Below are 23,129 nucleotides of genomic sequence, written 5' to 3'. Positions count from 1 at the left end.
CCATTTGTATTAAAGTTAACTAGGATAGGGGTGCCTGGGTGGCTCAGTTGGTTAAGCGACTGACTCTTGATTTTGGCTCAGGTCATGATCTCAGGGTCGTGAGATCGACCTCTGTGTTAAGCCTGCTTGGGATTCTCTCTCTCCCTCTGATCCTCTCAACCCCTCACTCATGCTCTCTCTCTAAAAAAAGAAAAAAGAAAAAAAATAGGATAAAATAAAAGTAAAGATTCAATTGCTCAGGTGCACCAGCCACATTTCAATTAATCGACAGCCACCTGTGACTCGTGGCTACTGGACTGGCCAGTGTCCACACATTTCCATCACTGCGCAACGTTCTCTAGGAAATGAAAGGATGGTGGGACTCCACTTCCAGGAGGCCACTATTCATATTCCTGTGAGCTTTCTGTCACTCTGAGCATCTGCTTTACCTGCTTCCCTATAAAGCTCCTGGTATTCCTACCAAAGAGGGCTTAGATGCCAGGAATTCCTCAGGGCTTAGGTAACTCAAGACTGTGTTCAGTCTTGCAGGCTACAAGGCCTCTGTTTCATGTGGGATGCAAAAGGAAACTTCTCTTCCTAATCTTTAAAGCAGCTTCCCATAATCCCTGTGATGGCTAATTGTGTGTGTCAACCTGACTAGATTATGGGGTGCCCTGATTAAACATTATTTCTGAGTGTGTCTCCAAATGAGATTGGCATTTGAATCAGTGAAGTCAGTAAAGCAGGTGACCCTCCCCTGTGTTGGTGGGTTTCATCCAATCCATCGAGGGCCTGAAGAGAACAAAAGGTGGAAGAAGGAAGAATTCACCTCTCTTTTCCCTGCCTCCCCGCTGAGACATCTTATTTCACCTTCCTCTCTCTTGAACAGGGAGTTACACCATTAGCTCCCCTAGTTCTTTTTTTTTTTTTTTTTAAGATTTTTCATTTATTTGACAGAGAGACAGCCAGCGAGAGAGGGAACACAAGCAGGGGGAGTGGGAGAGGAAGAAGCAGGCTCCCAGCAGAGGAGCCTGACGTGGGACTCGATCCCGGAACGCCAGGATCACGCCCTGAGCCAAAGGCAGACGCTTAACGACTGCGCTACCCAGGCGCCCCTCTTTTTTTTTTTTCTTTATATTTTATTTATTTATTTATTTGACAGAGAGAGACAGCCAGCGAGAGAGGGAACACAAGCAGGGGAAGTGGGAGAGGAAGAAGCAGACTCCCAGCAGAGCAGGGAGCCTGATGTGGGGCTCGATCCCAGGACCCTGGGATCATGTCCTGAGCCAAAGGCAGACACTTAACGACTGAGCCACCCAGGCGCCCCAGCTCCCCTAGTTCTTAAGCCTTTGGACATGGACTGAATTACACCACTGACTTTCCTGGGTCTCCAGCTTGCAGGTGCAGATCGTGGGGACTGTTCAGCCTCTGTAATCACGTGAGTCAATTCCAACTCCCAGACACATACCACAGGCAGGCCTCCCACCTGGGAAAGAGCCTACACACCAGCTAATGCTCAGTGCTTGGAGGGGTCACACTTCCAGTCTTTGAAATGCAACAAAGATAATGCCAAGGATAAACAGGATAAGGGTAGAGTCTTTTGGAGCCACCAGCTTCCAGGACAGTTCCCTGGGGGACAGCAGGGTGCCACATCTGGTCTGGTCTGGATTGCTTGGATCTACTGTACAATTATTAACAATGCAAATGATAATTCCAGAACTTGTCACTTCTTGCAACTCTCATTTCTTGCCATGACTTACAGTAGAGTCTAGAGGGAGTGGGTTCAGAAAGACAAAAGCTAGCTCTTGGCTGGTTTTCCCTGAGGCCAGCCCTGGTGTCACTGATGAGTCTGCTTCTCAATTTGAGGTCCAGCATGTCAGCTACTGCTAACAGAAGCCCAGCAATTAACTGGTTGTTTGATTATTATCAAGGCTAAATATTCAGAATGATCTAACACACTCACACATAAACACACACACAAGTTCTCATAACCTTCAACATGAAAGTTCACATTTTTTCTGCCCATCCCAGAAACAAACTAACAACCAGCCAGCACTTAAATTGGGGGAAAAAATTAAAAGAAGAACCTATCACCTATGTTAAAAAAAAAAAAAAAAAAAGATTGCAGCTGTCTCCTCCTTATGTGAGGCCCATGTTTTGAATTTTAATTTATATTCGACAACTGGATGCTTGGTTGCCCCCTTTCACCCCTATTTCTCTTTGCTGTCTCTTATTTGTAAGCCTAATATTTCATATTAAAACACTATTTCAAACCCAGTCTTTAAAAGGAGAAATAAAACTTTTTTTTTTAAATTGCATAAAACACTGAAGGTAAGATCAACAGGCTCATGCTGCATTGATAGGAATCCAAAATGGTCCCATATTTCTAGGAAGCAGTTTCATCCAGACCAATCAATGGCTTTAAAATCACTCACAACCTTTGACCTAATACGTCTATTTTGGGGGAACTAAAGACCCAATTGGACATCGCATGAAGATTTATGTGCAGGGATGTTCATCACAGTGTTATTTATAATGCTGGAAGCTGGAGAGGGCACCAGAAATATTCAAGAGAGACATGGCTACGTGAACAATACATTTACACTCTGGAATGTTATACAATCATTAAAGATCATGCTTTCCATGAATACTTAATACCGTGAAAGCTGCTCATGTTATTAAGTGTCAAAAGCATAATATAAATCTGTATATGAAATGTGAACTCAGTGGAGACTGAACCCCAGTCTCCTTACCTGTAAAATGCTGTTAATTACAGTACCCCCCACTTTAGGTTTTCTGTAAGGTTTCAGTGAAACAGTCCTGTAAATTCTTAGCATGGTGTTTAACACTGCAGGAAAGCCATCCATGTTAACTCTTGTCATCATGTGTGACAAAAAGTACATACACACACACATTCACATTCACACACACGCACAAGAGAGAGAGACTAGTTAGCAACATACCAAGTATCAGTAGACAATGAGATTACTAGTGGTTTTTATTTTCTTCCTTTTTTTATTTCCTTCCTTACACTGTTTGCATTTTCAGTGTTACAAAGTGAGCATATATTACTTTTGTAATCTGAAGAAGATAGTGTGAACTTCACTGTAATATAATAAAAATACTTGTTTAAATACCACATGCTATATTGGAGAGGTCACAGGGAAAGGTTCTGGTCATAGCTATGGAAGGAATAAAATGTGAATGGACCACCCATGGCTCTTGGCGACCCTGGGTCTCTGATGAGAGATGTCACCTCCATTATAGGGAATTTCATTAACATGCTCACAGACCCGTCCACATACCCACTCATGTTCACACTCATTCATTCTCATTGTTTTAATAATAATTTTTTATTATATTATGTTAGTCACCATACAGTACATCCCTGGTTTTCGATGTAAAGTTCCATGATTCATTACTTGCGTATAACACCCAGTGCACCATGCAAAACGTGCCCTCCTTAATATCCATCATCAGCCTATCCCATTCCCCCACCCCCCTCCCCTCCAAAGCCCTCAGTTTGTTTACCAGAGTCCATAGTCTCTCATGGTTCATTCCCCCTTCTGTTTACCCCCCTTCATTCTTCCCTTCCTTCTCCTACCAATCTTCCTACTTCTTATGTTCCATAAATGAGTGAAACCATATGATAATTGTCTTTCTCTGCTTGACTTATTTCACTTAGCATTATCTCCTCCAGTCCTGTCCATGTTGCTGCAAATGTTGTGAAATCGTTCTTTTTGATGGCTGAGTAATATTCCATTGTATATATGGACCACATCTTCTTAATCCAGTCATCTCTTGAAGGGCATCTCGGTTCCTTCCACAATTTAGCTATTGTGGACAATGCTGCTATAAACATTGGGGTGCATATGGCCTTTCTCTTCACTATGTCTGTATCTTTGGGGTAAATACCCAGTAGTGCAATTGCTGGATCATAGGGCAGCTCAATTTTTAACTTTTTAAGGGACCTCCACACTGTTTACCAGAGTGGCTGTACCAACTTGCATTCCCACCAACAGTGTAAGAGGGATCCCCTTTCTCCACATCCTCTCCAACATTTGTTGTTTCTTGCCTTGTCAATTTTTGCCATTCTAACTGGCGTAAGGTGGTATCTCAGTGTGGTTTTAATTTGAATTTCCCTGATAGCTAATGATTTTGAACATTTTTTCATGTGTCTGTTAGCCATTTGTATGTCTTCATTGGAAAAGTGTCTGTTCATATCATCTGCCCACTTTTTGATTTGATTATTTATTTCACGTGTTTTGAGTTTGAGAAGTTCTTTGTAGATCTTAGATACTAGTTTTTTATCTGTAGTGTCATTTGCAAATATCTTCTCCCATTCCATGGGCTGCCTCTTAGTTTTTTTTGACTGTTTCCTTGGCTGTGCAGAAGCTTTTTATCTTGATGAAGCCCCACAAGTTCATTTTTTCTTTTGTTTCTCTTGCCCTTTATCGACTGTGAGGATGCTAGTTAATCCCAACAGCCTAACAGCCTACAGCTTGCTCTGATACATCCTGCCTGGGGACAAAGAAGGGGTGCCTCTGTAACACTCCCCGCTTGCCTCACCACTTCTCCCACTCTGGGCTCTGTCTTCCCAGTGGGGCCATTGGGCCTACAGTCTGGGAACGTGGAGGCCAGAACAACTCCTGGTCATCCCAAACCCAGAACGTTCCTTTTACAAGTACAAAACAGAGGCTCAGAATAAGGCAGACATTCAGCCGGCACACAGGGAAACTGCCAAATTAGTATTAAAATACTAAGTCCTCCCAGGGTGGATGGAAAAGAGCCAGAGGCTTGAGTGCCCCACCCTCTGTTGCAGCACCTGACCCAGGAGCCCCAGATCCCCCCAAATCAAGGAACTAGGAAGCCTAGCATGGATCTCACGACCCTGAGGCAGTACTGTGAGCATCTGCATTTGGTCCAATAGCCAGTCCTGTGCTGGTGGCTGAACCCTACCCTCCCTCCCCCATCATGGGGGCATGTGATTCTGGGCCATCTGCAGGGAATGGCCCTGTGACTGTGGTCAGTCACCACTTGGAGCCCCAGGCTCTCACTTTAGAAATAGGGACACCACCATATGACCTTCCAGCCCTCAATGGTAAAAATTTAAGATAAGAATTCTTAAAGGAAACAAAAAGGAAGCAAAAACAAATGACTTAATATTTGAGGCCATGTGAACACATCTTTAGCTGAAAAACCATATGGAAGGTCAGACTGCAGGTTCTAGTTCTTTTTTTATTTTTATTTTTTTTTTTTCCTAGTTCTTCCTATTCAGAGAGAGGATGATCTGGGGCACCCTCCCCTCTGCTGCCCGGCAAGGCCACAGAGAGCAAAGTTATTCATTTCTATGTGGTCATCCCCCCATATGTGGGAGAGGATTATAAATTTCTCACTTGTACCTTTTGTGTCGATACGTCCATAGTAGGACTTCACTGAATGCAAGATGAAGAACAGGATGGATGAATACAGGAACAAATGGAGTAAATGTTCAGACCCCAGGTTTACAGGTTGTATACAGGCATGGTGGTAGAGGAGGGGCTCTTCTGGATGAGCTGTGTGCCCTTTATTAAAGTTACTACTTGTTAGTTTGGGTAGGAGCAGGGGCTCTAAACTCAGACCTCCTGGACTTCGATTCTGCCTTTACTAGTTGAGACTACGTGACTTTGTTTAACCTCTCTGGGCCTGTTTCTTTATGTATAAAATGGGGATAATAATACTACTGACATCAAAGGACTGCAATAAGGATTAAATGCTCATAAGAAATCCTAGGGCACAGTAAGGACCTGATAAATTTTCTATGCTTAATATTATTAGTTTGTGTTTTCCTGTAACAATGCTCGTCTCTGATGCAGTAGAATGTCCTACCCAGAAAAGGTGCAGGTTGGGACTCTGGTCTCTTTTTATTCGCATTCTTCTTTCCCTGTTCCCAGATCCTTGGCAGATCCATGTTGGTGAGATACTGAAGGGTAATGGGTACCAACAAGTCACATTTCTCCCACCTTCCCTGTCCTGAGATCCTCAATATTAACAGGAATCTCCTGACACTATGGAGGTGGTGATTCTTTCATGGAAGTTCAGGGAGGGGGTGGGGGGGGAGAAGAAGTTAGGACGGAGGCACTTCTTGTATGTACAAAGTGCTCAGTTTCCGACCTCACAGGTAATTACATTAAAGGCAAATTATTTGACCCAAGTATAACATTAGAGTCATCAATCACAAGGAAAGAGAACAAGAGAAAAAAAAAGGAACAGAGAAGAACTACACAAACAACCAGAAAACAATTAACAAAATGGCAATAAGTACACACCTATGAATAATTACTTTAAATGTAAATGGTCTACATATGCCAATCAAAAGACACAGGGTGACTGGATTAATTAAAAAAACAAGACCCATCTATATGCTGCTTCCAAGAGAGCTAAAGACACATACAGACTGAAAGTGAAGGGATGGAAAAGATATTCCATGCAAAAGGAAGCAAAAAGAAAAAAGAAAAAAGAAAAAAAAGAACCCTGAAGTAGCAATACTTATTATATTAGACAAAATAGACTTTAAAACAAAAAATATAACAGGAGACAAAGAAGGGCATTACATAATCATAAAGAAATCAATTCAATAAGAGTTGGAGTCTATATATGATATATATTATATAATACATGTTATATTAATATATTAATACTTATTATTATATATTATTTGGAGAGAATATAGAAATATGAGAAAAAATGGAAAATTACAAACGTGGATGCTAAACAGCACTCTGTTAAGCAACCAATGAGCCGATAAAGAAATAAAAAAAGAAATAAAAAAAAATACATGGAGACAAATGAAAATGAAAGCACAACAGTCCAAAATATTTGGGATGCAGCAAAAGCAGTTCTAAGAGGGCAGGTTATAGTGATACAGACCTACCTCGAGAAACAAGAAAAGTCTCAAATAAACAATCTCATCTTCTGCCTAAAGTAACCAAGAAAAAAAGAAGAAACAAAGCTTGAAGTTAGTAGAAGGAAGGAAATAATAAAGATTGGAGCAGAAATAAGTAAGATAGAGCTAAAAAGACAATAGAAAAGATCAACAAAACCAATAGATAGTTCTTTGAAAAGATAACCAAAAATGATAAGCCTTTAGCCAGACTCATCAAGAAAAAAAGAAAGAGGACTCAACTAAATAAATAAAATCAGAAATGAAAGAAAAGAAGTACCAACTGACATCACATAAATACAAAAGATTATAAGAGAATACTATAAAAAGCTATATGTAAAAAATTGGACAACCAACCTAGAAAAACTGGACAAATTTCTAGAAACATAAAATCTTCCAAAACTGAATCAGGAAGAAGTGGAAAATCTGTACAGATCAATTACTAGCAACAAAAGTGAACTGGTAATCAAAAAACTCCCAATGAACAAAAGTCCGGGACTAGATGGATTCACAGATGAATTCAATCAAACATTTAAAGAAGAGTTAACACCTATTCACCTCAAATTCCTCCAAAAAACAGAAGAGGATGGAAGTTTTGAAATTCATTCTACAAGGCCAGCTTTACCCTGATACCAAAACCAGACAAAACCCTACAAGAAAAGAAAATAGGCCAATATCCCTGATGAACGTATATGCAAAAATTCTCAACAACATATTAGTAAACAAAATTCAACAGTACAATAAAGGGATCATTTGCCATGTCCAAGTGGGATTTATTCCAGAGATATACTGATATTCAATATCTGCAAATCAATCAATGTGATACACCACATTAACAAAATGAAGGATAAAAACCATGTGATCATCTCAAATAGATGCAGAAAAAGCATTGACTAGATTCAACATCCATTTGTGATAAAAACTCTCAACAAAGTGAGTTTTGAGGGAACATACCTCAACATAATACAGGCCATATACGACAAACCCACAGCTAACAGCATCCTTGATCAGGAATAAAACAAGGCTGTCCACTCTTACCACTTTAATTCAACATAGTACTAGAAGTCTTAGCCACAGCTATCAGGCAAGGAAGGAAGGAGGGAGGGAAGGAGGGAGGAAGGACAGGAAAGCAGGAAGGAAAGAAACAAAGAAAGGGCATGTAAATTGGTAAGGAAAAAGTAAAAATGACGCTATTTACATGATATGATACCATATATAGAAAACTCTAAAGACTCCACCAAAAAACTATTAGAACTAATAAAGAATTCAGTAAAGTTGCAGGATACAAAATTAATGTAGAGAAATCTGCTACATTTCTATATACTAATAACAAAATAACAGGAGAAATTTTTTTAAAAATCTGATTTATAATTGCATCAAAAAGAATAAACCACCTAGGAATATATTTAACCAAGGAGATGAAAGACCAGTACTCTGAAAACTATAAAATATTGATGAAAGAAATTGAAGATGATACAAATGGGAAAATATATCATGCTCATGTACTGGAAGAATTAACATTGTTAAAACGTCCATACTACCCAAAGCAATCTACAGATTCAGTGAAATCTCTATCAAATACCAGTATTTTTTACAGAACTGGAACAAATAATTCAAAAATGTGTATAGAACCACAGAAAATCCTGAATAGCCAAAGCAATCTTGAGAAAGAAAAACAAAGCTGGAGGTATTATAATCTCATATTTCAAGATACACACTACAGATCTATACATACCACATCCACACACAACAGAATATTACCCAGCCATAAAAAAGAATGATACCTTGCCATTTGTAACCAGATGGCTGGACCTAGAGAGTATGATACTAAGTGAAATAAGTCCGACAGAAAAAGACAAATACCACATGATTTCACTTATATGTGGAATCTAAAAAAAACAAAACAAACAAAAAACTGTAACAGAATAATAAATACAGAAAACTAACTGGTAGTTGCCAGAGCACTGGGGTGGGGAGATGAGTGAAAACCGTAAACACTTTTCCTTTGCCCTGTCACTTTTCTACAAATTTATCATCCTTTGTTAAAACAGTATATAAGCTTTCGGGGCGCCTGGGTGGCACAGCGGTTAAGCGTCTGCCTTCGGCTCAGGGCGTGATCCCAGCGTTATGGGATCGAGCCCCACATCAGGCTCCTCTGCTATGAGCCTGCCTCTTCCTCTCCCACTCCCCCTGCTTGTGTTCCCTCTCTCGCTGGCTGTCTCTATCTCTGTCAAATAAATAAATAAAATCTTTAAAAAAAAAAAAACAGTATATAAGCTTTCAGACCTAACCAATTCCATGGGTTTTCATTTCCTTTTCTGTGAAACCCCTGTGTACACCTAAAAATGAAATATCAACATAAAATAAAATTGCTATTCCTCTTCCCCTGTTAATCTGCCTTTTGTTACTTAACTTGCAGGGCTCCAGGTACTAAACCTAAGGGGGTAGAGGAAAGAGTTTTTCCTACCCTACAGTTTCATACTCTGGCCTTCAGAACTTGGGAGAATAAATTTCTGTTGTTTTAAGACACCAAGCTCATGAAAATCCATTCTCCCCTTAGCAAACTAATACAAACCTGAAATTCCAGACATCCTGAGCTTAGATCCCTGAACATGCCATGGGATGTCCTGCCTTCTTATTATTTGCTCATTCAACAGTCTTGTGCTTCATACCATTTACTGAGCATCTACTATGTGCCAGCCTCTGTTCTGTGGTAGGTTCGAGAGAAACACAGACAGTGAAGTCAGGGTCCCAGCTCCTCAGCAGGTCTGTACATGTCCAACAGCACTGACAGCACTGATGTTGGGTCTCGCACCATTGTTATTTGTATTTTAGAGAAGTGTTATTATATGGGGGGGAGAACATGGGACTTTTAGCTTAGAAGCCATGGGTTCCTGTTCCAGCCACACTTCTCTGGTTCATCGGTAGTGGTGAAATAAATTAACTTATAACTTGTGAGAACATGAATAATATCAATAGCTAATTTTCTTCAGAGGTTACATTGTACCAAAACAATTCTCAGTACTTTGGTCATTTAATCCTTCCAGCAACCCTGATGCAGGTTCTGTCATAAACCCCACTGGACAGGGGAGAACACAGAAGTGTGGGGAAGTAAGGTAACTCACTCGGGGGGTTCCAGAACTAGGACTCAGAGCAGCTAGATCCAAGTGGCAGATCTGGGATTTGAACTCAGACATTCTGATTGGGAGCCTCTGCTCTTAATTACTATGTTCTTAGTCACTGTGTTATTACAATAGCTCCTTAAGGGACCAATCTCCATTTCCCAGACAAGGAAACTAAAATTCACAGATATTTCTACAGAGCTGCAGTTAGAATCAGACCAAATTCTGCGCATTGCTTGTAAAGGGCCATTCACTATTTCTCTTAAACCTCCCTTCCCTCCCCTGCCATGGTAAATTCTGTAGAGGCAAAGACTATATTTTACTTATTCTGGGTCTCCCTGAAGCTTCACCAATGGTCCCCGAGAGAGCAAATGATGACTGAGTGTCTGCTATGGGCCAGGCTGGATCATAATGAATTTCGGCATTTCCCAAAACGCAAAGTGTTTAGAGCTGGGATTTAACATTTAAGTAAGAATCACAAGAATGAGTCAAATTAAGTGAATGAAAAATTCTCAGACATTACAATATATTATAATCCAATTTCCTAATGGAAGTTGTAGACAGGCTGCCATGAGAGGGATTTAAATTTGAAGTGCCTAAAAGCCCCAATTTTTATATCTCAGTGATGCTTGAGCATGAGGAAACAGGCTGCAGGATTTTCCTCATCTACAGCAGAAACCCTGTAGTATAATGAGGCAGAAGCAAGTTCCAAAATGACACCTAGAGTATAAATAGGCATTCCCTTTGATGCTTCCAGACAGTAAGTCTTTGTTTGGGTTGAAGAAGTGCCCCAGGATACCTCCAAATTGGCCCTCCTCCCACAGGAGGAGAAAGGGGGTGGGCCCTTCTCCAAAGTATCCCCCCCACCCTGCTTTCCCTAGGGAGCCCCCACTAACAAGGACTGCTCAGCAGCGTCCATACCAAAATTCAGAGGCACTGAGGTCTTTGTATTAACAGCCCAGGAAGGAAAGCCTTTGGGAGAATATTAATTATAAGAGACAGCACATCATTACCCTTTTGCCTTTCTAGACCTCCTGCTTCTTGTGAGAGATGGACCGGCTCCAGCTGTCCTTGTAGCTTCGCCTAAATGCCCCCCCACCCACACTGCCACCTTATCAGAGAAGAAGGGGGAATGTATCAGATGTCTGCTCTGAGATCCTAGCATCCAGTGATCTTATTTCCCCCTTAATGGAAGAACAGATCTGCACTCCTGATACTGAAAATCACTTAGTGCTTGTGATGCCAGCCGCAAGCTCAGCCAGATCTTCTACTCTGGACACTGGACACCAGGAAAAGAAATTTTATATACATACAAAGGAGATATATATATATATATATATATATATATATATATCTATCAAGCACATGAAGATTCTCTGAAACGAGAGCAGGAGAATGACTATTGGTAATTTTGTGATAGATGCTTGTCATGGGCAACATGGCAAGCTGTTTTTAGAGAAGGTATTTCAAAATTTGAAAACTGTAACGATCTAAATGCTCTTTGAATAAATGGCACAGTGCTTTATGGCCGCAGAGGGAGAGATGCCAGAAGGGCTTTGCTCATGAATGCATTTTTCACGATGGCCCAGATACAGGCCTTTAACTTTGTTGCCTCAAGGAAGAAAGTGGAATTGATTTCCCCCAAGGCCTCCAAGTATTCAGAGCGATTGCTCAGGGCAAACCAAGGGCTGGATGCAGAATTTCAGGGTGGATTAGGACCCTAATGTTTAAAATAGTGAACAGTTATTTCATACTGCTACAGACACAATGTTTGTTTATCCCAACCCTCAACCCCAAATTCATATTGAAAGCTAACCCCCAAGGTGATAGTATTAGGAGATGGAGATTTTGCGGAGGTGATTAGGTCATGGGGACGGAGCCCTCATGATGGGATTAGTGCTCTCATAAAAGAGACCCCACAGAGCTCCCACTTCCCTTCAGCTGTGGCAGGACCCAGAGAGAAGACAGCTGTCCATGGACCAGACACTAAACCTACCGGTGCCTTGATCTTGGTCCTGCCGGCCTTCAGAACTATGACAAATAAATGCTATTTAAGCCATCTTGGAGTCTGTGGTACTTGTGTTACAGTAGCTGGAATGAACCAAGACACTTACTACAGACCAGGTGTTCTTGATAAACATGATCTCATTTACTGTTCTCAACAACCCTGTGAGGTAGGTGCTACCATTATCTTTGAGCTCAGAGAGGTGAAGTAACTTACCTAAGCTCACACGGACAGTAAGCAGCAGAGCCAGTACTCAAGCCCTAGTCAAGGTTTTAGTAATGCCAAGGATTCCTGAAGTGCCCATCTTTGAAGAGAGGTCCTGTTGATTTGACCTGATTCTCCCTGAGGGTTACCCCAAGCTCAAGTGGTCTACTCAAACAGAAACATACCCAGGGAAATTAGAGCCAGAGGTAGTCAGAGCACCCCAACAAACCATCATTTTGTGTTCTCTGCTTATATAAATCCCGCCTTATGTCTTCCCCTCTGGGAGGTGGTCATCTGAGCCTAAGGGAATGGTAACCGCTAGAGATGTACAGTGCCCAGCCTGCACAACTCTACCCGAGAGGCCCTGAATTTGGGTTTTTTGAAGCCTAATTCAAATCCCATGTCTGCTATGAAGTGTTTCCTGATCACCTTTTGAAGATGATAGCAGGTGGTGGTGGTCCATAAAGGACTGGGATGGGAGTTAGTGGATCCTGGATCTAGCTTCCACCCTGCCACATACATGTTGAGTGACCCTAAGACAAGTCATTTAACCTTTCTGGACTTCAGTTTTTTCCCTGTAAAATAAGAGAGTGGGACTAGGTTGAGTCTAAATTTCCTGCTAGCTCTACAATTTTATGACCTATCTCTTTTGAACTCAAAATATATGTGACTTAGTGCTTAACATACATTATCTTGTACAGCGTTATTATTTCCACAGATCTCTATTTCTATCATATTTCTCTAAAAAATGTGGGGGTTTTGGAGGCAGGATCTCTCTAGATTCTCAATCAATATTTCATTGAGTTTTGATGTTCAGAGTTACCCACAGATAACTTTGTATTTGACATATTTCCCAGGTGCCTACAAGTCCACCATCATGGCACCACAGGGACAGAACCAAAGTTGTAGCATTCTGGGAAAAATAGAAAGGAAGGAAACCAACCGTGATTTTTAAAAATCTTCTTTGTATGGTGCCTGAGTGTAAACAAAGAATTATCTAAGTAATAGCCTCTTGTTCATTTACACTTTAACATCATAATTTATAAGCCTGAATCACACCAATAAAGCTAACAGGCATGTAATGAAAAGCACACTATTCCAATTTTTTGCAGTTTATTATTGGGGCTGCATTAGAGCAAGCATGAGGAGATGGGCCATTTAATTAGATTAAAGATAAAATAATGTGAAATTTAAAAATGCCAAGAGCTGGACTGTTGATATGGTGTGAGGGAAGCCAGTTAAGTAGGAAAAAGGTAGATGCCATCAACTCTAGAAGCCATTGTCTTGACATTAATGGAAAATAAATACATTCTGGGGGCTCAAAAAGTTATTTTAAATTCCATGTGTATACTTAAGTGAAAAACAAGCCAGGACCTAAAATAATTAAAGCCATCAATATGAACTACTCAGGTTTGGAAGGGACCAATATTTCTTACTCATAAAAAATGAAATAACGTGCAATTTGGTTTCTTGGCCGTCTGCTACTTGAATTGCCGCGTATTGTTCAAAAGTTAATTTAACACCAGAATATAATTATTAAGGCTATAGAATGCCTAATTTTAGCCACTGCGTTAAGGAATGATTTTCTTTTTTATGGTAATTTTTTTAACTTTATAAACTAAAAGTCACAAAAGTAATTTTAGACGTTTTTTTTTTTTTTTTTGGTTTTCCCTCTTTTAGAGAAAAAGAACAGTAGGTGGAAAGAAAAGAAAATTTAATAAAACTGAGTGTAATAATACAATTCCCCACAGAATACTCCGGCAAGGTGTTCAGCTGTTTCTCCCACTCACACTGAAAGCTTTTCTTAGAGGTTCTATTTGAAGAGCTTGGGTAGAAAGCTTGAAAGAATAGTACAAACATGTGAGTGAAAGTCTATATTAACAAATCAGTCAGTAAATTCACCAGGTTTTACCAAAGAACAAGGAAAGCCTCCTGTGAAATTAACTATTTCACACTTTTTAAGGATTTAGTCATGGGAATCCCCGTTGCTACTTCCTATGCCTCCTGGCTGCCTTGCAGCCTCGGCTAGAAAGCCTTACCATCCTGAGCAAATTGTTCCATTTTCTCAAAAAAAATAAAATAAAATAAAATGCTTTGATTTGTTTTCCTTTTTAAAATCCTGTTTTGCTAACATTGCAATATCCATTGGGAAAAGAAGTTCAAACGTGCTTTCTAACGGTGACACTTAAGGCCATGTTTGCTGCTTTTGGACATGAACTCTTATGTTTGGGTTTAGGAAACCCCACCAGCTTCGCACATACTCTGGTTATTCAAAATTCCCTCCAGTATCTGGAGATTTGCTGAGGAAGTACTCACCAATCCTTACCATTCACAGTGGAATCGACTTCTAACATAATCAAACTGTTTGATTTTTGTCTCCTCTCTTCCCAGACACCCCAATATTTTAGGGCTCCTTTCTGGTTTCTTTAATAGTCTCAAGATAAATCTCACAGGAATCTCATTCCCAATTCCAAGTAGGGATACTACCCAGCTTTGCTCAAAAGTAGAATGGGCTTGGTCTTTTTCTTTTTAAATATCTTTGGTCATGGGAAGAAGATGCTTCAAGTTTTTAAAAGAGGATGCAAATTGTCAGTCTTGCATCAACCACCTACTCACCAACAAGCCCTATTCCATGCTGAGATCAAGAGACCCCAGAGACAGGGACCAGATCCTTAACCACTTGGCATCCAGAACCGCCTTCTCTATTTTTTCCCCTTTCCCAATTTCCTATCCTTCCTTCAGTTCTTTCACATAAATTTCCTAAGTGTCTGCAATGTGCGTGAAACATTACTGGCTGCTGGGAACACAGGAGTATGCTCATTCCTTCCTTAGAATTGATCCACGTGATTTACTCAAGTGCCCCCTTCACTTGCTCAGTTTTCTGTCATTGTGCTGGCTGTACTCTTCTTTTTGATTCAACATTTTACTATACAGAATAAGTTTTCAAAATGAATATGCACTCTCTCTTACGGATGATGTTAAAAGATGTCAAATAAAATAATCCCAAATACCTAACCGTAGAGGACCCGGTGGCTCCCACTCTGGACCCCCCAGCAGGACTGACAGGTGGTGGCCTGTATGAAAGTGCCTGGTCGCAGTGGCATTGGGGCTGAACTCCATCTGGCTCTCTGTGGTCCAGGCCCCCTCTCCCGGGACAGAGCTCCTTCCACCTGCAGGAAGGACTACCTTTTGAAAATTCTCGAAAAGGTGTTTTGTAGACATGTGGGGTCTCCTCCAAAATAATCATCATTTATTTCTACTGTCTCCTTCTCTTTTGCAATCTACATCCAGTCATTTCCCAGTTCCATGATGATTCAGTTTGTTGAAACTGGTGTGAAATACAGTTGGGAGATTTTCCTAAAGATTATACACACTGATCTCCTTTTTATCCACATGCTCATTCATACCAGCAGAGAATTTAATTGATTATTGAACTAATTTTTTTCTTTCACCCAGTAGGCATAGCTGCTTAAATGTTCATTAACTACTCCAGATTAGAATTCAAAGCTGCAGAGTTATCAACCTTAAGGTTAACCCACTGGGTTTTGGTCATCATTACAAGCATCATCCCCACCACCAACGTCACAACTCTTTGCATTTGTTTAAGATTTTACAGCTTACCAAGTTCTTTTGTATATAGAATCTCATGCCATCTCATGCAATTCACCTAAGTTGTGATAGGTCATAGGGCTGGATTAAGATGGAGCTTAGCTATGGAGTAGCTCATGATGGAAATGAGGATAAGAAAGGGGGCCAGGAAAACAGGAGGTGAGAAGGGGCCAAAGAAAAAGCAAGAGAAAACCAGATATACAGAGCTCAGACTTTGTGACAAAGAGAACTAGAAACAGGGGAACCTGGCTGGCTTATCGGCAGAGCATGCAACTCTTGATCTCGGGGCTGTGAGTTCAAGCCCCACTTTGAGCATAGAGGTTACTTTAAAAAAGAGAGAGAACTAGAAAGAGAGTAATAAAGACATCTCAAAAGCCGATGTTTCTGTTTTATTTTGCACTGTCGGAGCACTAAGGTGAGCTCTCTTTGTGACCCTGGGCACCTTGGATCTCCAGATGCCCTCTGTCAGGGTCAGCTATTCTTCACTGTTCAAGGACGCCCCTCTGTCCTCTCTGCCTGATGCTTCTGATGAGGACCTAAATGTGCTGGAATATATATCCCAACCTATGTGTGTGAAATTAGCTAATCCATCACCTCCCACAAATATTTACTAAGCACATACTACATACCAGCACATTCTAATCCTTCCATAAATTTGCAAAGTAACTATTCCTATTCCTATTTGTATTCAGACGTCACTATTGCTATTCGCTGAGAAAACCGTGGCCCAGAGATGGTAAGACATCTGGGATCACAGTACTAGGTAGTGGCCGACCTGGGACTCCATCAAGTGTCGTGCTACAAACTTTTGCTCTTTTTACTGAGTTGTGCCACCCGTGGAATCCTGACTGCCTCCAATAACTTGTTTTGTTTTTTCAAGACCCAAGGAGCAAACTGCTAAGCCAAATGGAATATTTGGACAGGGGCTCTGAGAACTTCAGAAGTACTGAAGGAAAGTGGGCAAGTGTTCCTGTGGACATCCACAGTCCAGGCTCATTTAGGGAACACCAGACTGCGGAGGGAGGAAATTCAGCTTGTGTCAGGGCCCGAATTCTTAAGATTAATCACATCAGTCCTTCCTAATATGCAAGTGCCTGCAGTTGAGAGTGATAAAAATATTTTTTCTTCTTATTTCAAGACAAGAGATGAAGCATAGGGATTCCTAGAATAAGTTTTTATATGATCTGCTAAGAATCTCATCACAGAGACCATCTGTGAAACAAGAGACTGGCTTTCAAGCCAAGCTAACTACTGTCCTTGATGACCCCCTGGCCCTGAAGATCCTGGATTTTGGTTCTCCTCTGCTGTTGTTTCAGAACCTATATTGTAGTGATTCATGTCAGTATGCTCTTGTCCTCCTAAATGCCCAAACTGCCCAATATCAACCCACTACAACTTACTATCCTCGTCCAAAGAAGCCCCCAACACTAGGTCAATATGAATTAACTCATCAAATCAAGCCTAAAAATGCCCTGTTTATAAGGCCAAATTCCAGCAAATAATTTTAACTTTACTTGCACTGTTGACAATATTACTAATATTAGTAGTCATGCCATTGAAAAATAAAATCAGTCACCAACATGAACTCTTTTAACTTCACTGTGGGAAGGACAATGTGAGTATGGCTTTCGGGGAAGTGACATTCACAATGAGTCATGTCCCCCCGTTCTCCAAAGGGGGTCCATATCTACCTCCAACTTTTTGCCAAGACCTGATTTTTTGTATGCGTGGGGTATCTCTATGGCCTGAAAGTCTTCTCATTGCTATGCCCTGAAATCCCACCAATTAGAGGAAATTCATTTAGCTTAAAAGGACTCTGATTCTATAGTAAGTGACACTGAAACTCACTGAAATCAGTGAGGAAGTGGGAGTGTCAGAACCTATGGTCTTTGCACACAAGAGCAGTCAGATGAGGGGTCCCAAGTGAGTGGCTGGTACACAGGAAGGAAACAGAGGGGTGGGCTGAGTTGCCCGGGGGAGGATCCGGAGCTTGAGGCAGGCAGAGAACGCACATGGTGGTGGCAGGGAGCAGGAACTCCATCATATGGACTAGAGTGAGGGGCAGGCAAGCTGAGGAAAGATGTCCTGAAAAACAAGGGATCATGCGGCCAATGGTGGCAAGGATCAGGTGTAGGGGAAGCGAGGTGCTGACCAGGGTTCCTGCAAGGGATGGAGCCGAGGTGAGGCTGAGCCAATGCAGTGGTGCTGCCTTACTGACCTGTGGGGCCTTATATCCTCTTGACTAGATGAGCACGGCTGTGGGAGCTTGGTTCAGGGCCTGCCCTGCGTAGTCAGGGCTAACTGCTCCATGCATGGGGCCGGGGGGCTTTCCAGAGGACAGCCAAACAGGGAGTTTTGGTGGCGATGGAGGCCTAATTTCTGGAGATCTGTGGATGAGGAAGCCTGGGAAATTGGGCAGAATGCCACCGAGAAAGTGCTGTGTGGGGGCGGGCACTACTCTCCAATCCAAGTGTGCCGGCAGGCCCTGGATAGCATGATCTGGGGAGATGACACTCAACACCCTCCCTTCTTTAAAGTCAAGTCAGTCTGCTGTAGCTCTAAAGTCATTTTACCTTAAGAAGATGAGTGGAAAACCCTCACTGTATCTGTCTTTCTTAATTTGTGGAGTTTTGATGGCAATGGTTTTATTTATTTTTTTAACATTTTATTTGACAGAGAAAGAGACAGCCAGCGAGAGAGGGAACACAAGCAGAGGGAGTGGGAGAGGAAGAAGCAGGCTCCCAGCGGAGCAGGGAGCCCGACACGGGGCTCGATCCCAGGACTCTGGGATCATGCCCTGAGCCGAAGGCAGACACCTAACGACTGAGCCACCCAGGTGCCCCAACAATGGTTTTATTTCTGATCTCCTCTGTAATATTGCAGGGGGTGCAGTTGGCTATTGAATTGTGAGACCCAGGTTCCCTTTTCAAGATAACAGGCTTAGAAATGATGGTTGCTTCTCTTCAAGGTAGGTAATTACTTTTTGTGGGTTTTGCTGTCCCTGCTTCCTAAGAGAGAGGATGATTGTTCACTTGCCCACTATCACATACAAACCATATGTGCCCAATGTCTCAATTTTAGTTCATCAGCGAAGTATGAAATTATTTTTAAATGACGTATCTTTCGATATTCAAATGAGAATCAATCTGGCAAGGAAAATTACATGATGCTAATTATTCTTTGTGCATATAAATCAGCTGTGAAATCATTCGAAACTCCTGTGTGTTTGGGTTCTTTACTAGCAGCGCAGAATAATTATCGACAAACCTCGGTAAGCTGCATTTAGCAAAAGGTCTCATTATTCAGTGTGAGCACAGCTTTGCTGGACACTCCCTGGCACACAGAATACCTAGCTCAGCTTGTGCTCACCACGGAGCACACCTAAAAAGATATGTGATGGTTATCCAGTTCCCAAAGAATCAGGAGCATCTTTGGAGAGCAGAAGATAGGAGAATCTGATTTGATGAGAGGGAGAGAGACAAACTAAGTAATCTATAACAGCAGATGTTCTAAATCAAGAGTAGGAATAGATACTTAAAAATTAGAAGCTACTTCTTATAATGACACTCAAAATGGGATTCTTATCACATGTGACCCCTTCCCATTCAACTCATGTTCCTCCCCACTCCCCCAACCCCCATTACAGAATAAGACCATGACACTGAAGTAGGTAAGTCCAGGAATGAAACAGTTGTCATTGGAGTGAAAGCATCTTGAGAAGATAAACATTCTTATTGCTTTCAGGTGGCACTTCTGGCTATTGGTGATTGCCATGGGGCTTCAAAATTTAATAAACTGGTGGGAACCATTGGTCTGGTGATTTTTACTTCCTCTGAGATGAAGACCTTTATGGCCCACATTTTCCAGGGGATCGGGCACACCTGCTCAGTATGGTCAGCATAACATTCTCTCCTGAGCGCCACCTTTTCTCCATGGGTACAAGGGATACTTGGGCCCCCAGTGTGGGGAGCAAGGAGAACCTTCCTCCATCTTTCCCCTAAACCTAGGCTGCAGACCAAATCCACGCTTCATCTCTGGGAAGAGCTGCTCTCTGGAAGGCAACAGACTCTGCTGCCATTGGCTCTAATGCATTTTCTTGGGGTTCTTGGAGAAATGTTGAAAAAAGCCAAATAGGATATATTGTCAGAGGCGGTTGTGGCCAGGAGGGGACCCCCTGGCAACCCTCTACCTCCTTGTTGCAGAACTCTCCTCTTCAAACCCACAGGCACCTGTGGCATGGACTCCCTCCCCACTGGTAACACATTCCTGCTAAGGGGCCAGCTGAAAAGATTTTAGGGGACTCCTCTCTAAAACTGATTATTTACAGCAGGGGCCTGGCCGTGCATCCCCTCAAACTGCTCCCTTTGAAGAGCTGGCATTATACTTGGGTGATATTCACTATCCCATTATTCTGCTCAAGGAGGAATTCTTGCCCCTCAAACTCCTGCTCTGCTTCCTCTGTTGGAAAGAACCAGCCTCTCTTTCAAATCCATGCCTTCCCAAAAGTGTGCAGAAAACCAACTCCACAGAAATAACAGTGTCTTAGGAATCGAGGTCCTTGTTTCTAAATGTATGGCACACCCTCACAGAACATCCTCTAATGGGCTTCTCTACACATGCTTTTCTTCTGTGACATCTCTTTGCTCTCTGAGAACACCTGCCACTGTGTGATTGCCACTTGTAAATATGTGTCTGTCTCCTCAGCAGATCAGGGGCCCTTTGCAAGCAGAACTGTGTTTCATTTCACTTGGTCTTTCTTCCCTCACCTCCAAGGATTTGGGGGACTGGCCAATTTAAAGACCGGCAAATATATTTAGGAGGAAACATTTTTGACTGTGAAAATGACACCTTAAATTTTGAAATCTTTTTCCTCTGAAGCGCTTCATCTTGCAAGTGAGCCTATATGGATAAAATGCCAACTGTCAGGTTGTCCTATGCAGGGCCCCACTCAGAACACCATCCAGAAGCAGCAAAAGATTAAAGAGAGCAAGTACAAAAGAGACTCATGTTTATCTCCATGGAACATATGACTCTTGATGATGGACTATGCTAAAGGAGAGACCCTATTAATTTAACTTCACTGGCCTGAAGCTACGGGGAGAGAGGCCCAAAGTTTTGTCAACTTTCCTTGCAAGTCTAACTTGTGCTTGATGAAGAATGGCCCCAGAGGAAAACACTATCTGCCTGTTTAAAGTAAAAGGAAAATACTCAGAAGGTCTCAAAGAAATGACAAACCTCAAACAAATGTGTGCTGCCTTCCCCAAAACAATACCATGTCATCTGAATTATAAAAAGTCCTAATAGCAGAAGTGCCCCCACAGTAAGAGTCACCTGACTCCAGAGAAACATGGCATTCTTGTTAGAATTAGTGGGAAGAGAGAAATGTTATATATAAAACAGATAAGTTAATACTATTTTACAAATTAACATCTACATAAATTTGCTGAAAAACATTTCTCCTGAAATAATCATTACCAAAATCACTGTTTTGAATATATTATATCCATTCTCCCTTAAAGAATTTAAGTGAGAGCCACAGCAAAGTCTCATCTCCAACACCCATCCCCACCCCTGCTGCCAAGAATGTAGAATTGAGGGAAAAGAAACTTTAAAATCCACACGTGATGTGTGAAAGCAAAGAGGTGTGGAGTTATTTCAAAGAAAGTGAATGGGTCCCAGGGCAGCAAGACCAGTCTTTAATCTGATTGAAGATATTCATATTCCAAAGACAAACCATGTTTCCTTAAGACAGGGCAGATCATCTACAGAAGCAAGGAAAGTTGCAGAGATGAAAACTGGCAGCACCTCCCAAGTACTGCTCAGGGCGGGGGGTGGGGGGCGGCCAGCTGTGGGCTGATGGGGATGGAGGGGCTACAGTCCACAGTCAGACTGGCAATCCTTCTTGCTCATGGGAACCGCCACATCAGATGATTGGAGCCTGATCTCATTACTAATTCAAATCATTAAGCCAACCCCCTTGTTCTGATTCCATGCGTACCAAACAGGCTTCTGATAATTTGTTTCCCTCTGTAGCAATTTTGTAAATGATAGAAGGGACTGGTTAGGCAGAGAGAGTATCTGTTCCACCTGCCAGTTCTATTTATTATAAATTAATAATTTGGTATTTGGGTGCTAGATATTATCTCTCTAAGCTTTGTGAATTTGAATCAGAAATTCTGAGTCTGTTCTGGGACCATCTCAAAAGCAAAATTCCTTAACCCAAAAGTAGCCAAGACTGGCCTCCTGATAGCTACCATTCTACTTGATACCCCAGTCTTGCTACACACTCCTTTCACGCTAACTCCTACAAGCAAGTATTATAGAACATATAACAGAGCCTTTTTCATCTACTTGAAGTGTGAGTCAAGTGTCCAGAATCAAGGTAATAGTAGGGCTTACTTCCAGTTCACCTCACCTGCCATGTTCTCCCTGATGTCCACTCCCGCAGTGCCAGCTCCTGCCTACACACAGCGACTGTCGAATCTGGAGCTCCAGCTCTGCTGTGTCTCCTGAGCCTTGCCTATTCAACAGCCAGGTGGACCTCTCGACGTGGAGATCCAACAAGTTCCCCAAAGTCAACATGTCAAAACTGAGTCACCCCATCCCCCATGATGGGCTTCTGCTCCTTTGCTCTTGCTTAAAACCACTTCCTGAAAAGGACCTACATATTCAAGCTTAAAACCTGAGTAGCCATCTGTATTAGTTGCCTAGGGCTGCTGCAACACCGTAGCAGAAACCAGGTGGCTTAAACAACAATGTATTGTATCAAAGTTTTGGAGGACCCAAGTCCAAGGCTTGGTGTTGGCAGGGTTGGTTCCTTCGGAGGGCTCTGAGGGAAGTATCTGTCCCAGGACTCTCTCCTTGGCTTATAAGGACTGTCTGTTCCCTATATCTTCACATGGTCTTTCCTCTATGTTGTGTCTAAATTTCTCCCATGTATATAGACACCATGGGTTAGGATTTCAACATATGCATTTGGGGAGAAGAAAATCCTAACTCCCTGCCCACACATCAAAGCTGTTACCAAGTCCTGCTGACTCTAAGCATCGGTCCATCACTGCCACGGCTCTCTTCTAGGCCTCCCAGCTTGCTTTACTGCCCTCCTGCTCCCCCCACCAGACCCCTGATCTACTCTTCACACCTAGACTGAGAGGTCTTTCTCAAAAGCACTTGGTATTATCGCCTTTAAAGTATTTCAGTGGTGCCCCCATTGCCCTCAGTATAGAGTTAAAATTCCCCATCAGAGTTTTTAAGGGCTTTTAAGGTCTGGGACCACTTACCTAGCTTC

At 41.9% G+C, this 23,129-nt stretch overlaps 1 protein-coding gene across 1 annotated transcript in view; it reads right to left on the bottom strand.

Moving 5' to 3' along the window:
* FRMD4A (FERM domain containing 4A) overlaps window positions 1-23,129 on the bottom strand; it is a 592,045-nt gene that overhangs the window by 467,046 nt on the left and 101,870 nt on the right. The gene's annotated exons all lie outside the window — the stretch shown is intronic.

The sequence above is a fragment of the Ursus arctos genome, unplaced genomic scaffold (genome assembly GCF_023065955.2).
Source record: "Ursus arctos isolate Adak ecotype North America unplaced genomic scaffold, UrsArc2.0 scaffold_30, whole genome shotgun sequence".
Lineage (NCBI taxonomy): Eukaryota > Metazoa > Chordata > Mammalia > Carnivora > Ursidae > Ursus > Ursus arctos.
Note: the sequence above shows the minus strand (reverse complement) of the source record. Positions and strands in the feature narration are given on the sequence as shown.